We start from the raw sequence: 1,793 nt of genomic DNA, 5'->3' as shown, positions 1-1,793 counted from the left end.
GCGCACGCGCACCCGCACGCGCGCACTGCCCCCGCGCGCCCGGGCCGCTCTCACCTCCTGCCGCGCTCGGAAGAACTACCCCGCACAACTGCCGCAGCGCCCAGGCGGCTGCATTGCGCAGGCGCACCCCGCGCCCCGCCCCTCCCGGCGGCAGGGACCGGGGAGAGTGTGCGAGCCCGGCGCTCAGCCGTAGAGGAGCGGCGGCAGGGAGCGGCGGCAATGTGCCAACCCGAGGAACAGCCGCACGGCCTCCCCCCAACAGCCGCCCCTCCACCCCCCCAGCGCCTGGCATCGCTCCGGCCAAAATCTCTGGGGCTGCACCCCCGGCCCTGCACCCCCCCCCGGCCTGCCTGAGCCCCCACAGTTCTCTCAGTCGGCCTCAGTGTCGCGTGCCACGAAGGCTGAAGGAGCCACAGCTTCTGTTAAAATAACGCGATTAATTATTGATTTGGGGGGGTAGTGTGTCTGCAGCGCAGGCTGGGGCGAGGGGGGCCGGGGTGCGCCCCATCCGCTGTGGGAAGGGTGGCAAGGAGGTCCTGGGGAGCGGCTGCGGGTGGCTCGGGGGCTTGGGGGACACTGGCCACAGCGGCCGGAGGAGGGGGGTCCTGCCTGCCCGCCCCAAGCAAGGGTCCACTGCCACCAGTGAGCACGGGCCCGCGTCCGTCACACCTGTGGGCATGGTGGTCTGGGCTGGAAAGGCTCAGGGAATGGTTGTGCAGAGCAAAAACTACCCCCTGGCCCGTTCCCAGTTGTACCACCCTGGGCCGGCACCGCCACAAAATGTGCCAGACAAAAAAAAACTTCCCGGCAAAACAAGCCTCTCTTTTTCTGCCTGTTTTTCCTGACCCTGGTGGCCTGGAAAAGGCCACAGCCCCAGAGGGGTCCTGGGCACCTCGGGGTGGTCCCCAACAGCGACAAGGGTGACAGCAGCCACCCACCTGCCCCAGCTCATGCTGGGCCCATGGGGCTCTGCCAGACCGCTGGCACCCAGGTCCGGTCTCCCTTCCCGTGCCTCGGGTGGCAGCCGGAGGCCCGGAATGCCTCCCCTCCTCCAGCAGCGGCTTTTCCAGCCCCGCCACCACAGTGCATCCTTTATCTCCCCAAGGATGCTCCCCCTCGGCTTTCCCTATTGCCCTCTCTGTGCGATAAGGCACTGCCACCACCCTCCATGGCACAGGGACACGCTGCCGGGCAGGGTTTTGCTGACTCGGGCACGCTTGGCCCATCGTGGCTCTCTGGGCTCTGCCAGACTTGCTCCACCGCCTCGCCAAGGGGAAGCACCCAACGGCACCAGCCTTTAACACGTGCTGTTAGTTCTGGCTAAAGCAAAGCCGGTTTTCGGTACTGAGCCCATGGCAGGGCGGTGGTACCTGCCTGGGACGCTCAGCCTGCACCTCCCAATGCTCTGGGACGTCTCATGGCACCTGCACCAGGCATCCAATGAGGGGTTTCACTTGGAGCTGCGTCCATCTGTATTTGGGAGCTCATTTCCACACATCCTCATGGCAGGGCCCATCCTGGAGCGCGTGTCTGTCTGTCTGTCTGCCTGTGTGTCTGCGTGTCTTTCCAACATACATCCCCAGGAGATGCACTGAGGCCAACAAGGTTGAGTAAAAGTGTGAAGGGAAATTAAACAGATGAAAATCCTTCAGCCTAGGAAAGAGACTGAGGTCTGCAAAATCCTGCATGGGGAGTTGGGGGGGAAGGAACTGTGTCCCAGCTCTTCCACTGTGTCCCACAAGCCAGGGGCATGGAATGAAATTAGCTGGCAGTGACTTTGAAGTGCAAACAAA

General features: G+C 64.0%; 1 protein-coding gene across 1 annotated transcript in view; it reads right to left on the bottom strand.

Annotated features, from left to right (window-relative positions):
• NT5C2 (5'-nucleotidase, cytosolic II) overlaps positions 1–81 on the bottom strand; it is a 63,600-nt gene extending 63,519 nt beyond the window's left edge. The window contains exon 1 of the mRNA XM_010564796.1: positions 55–81. The gene's annotated coding sequence lies outside the window, so the exon portion shown is untranslated. The remainder of the gene's footprint in view (positions 1–54) is intronic.
• Positions 82–1,793: the final 1,712 nt, after the last annotated feature.

This window comes from Haliaeetus leucocephalus, unplaced genomic scaffold, assembly GCF_000737465.1.
Source record: "Haliaeetus leucocephalus isolate CR32 unplaced genomic scaffold, Haliaeetus_leucocephalus-4.0 Scaffold184, whole genome shotgun sequence".
NCBI lineage: Eukaryota > Metazoa > Chordata > Aves > Accipitriformes > Accipitridae > Haliaeetus > Haliaeetus leucocephalus.
This window is presented reverse-complemented; position numbering and strand designations above follow the sequence as displayed.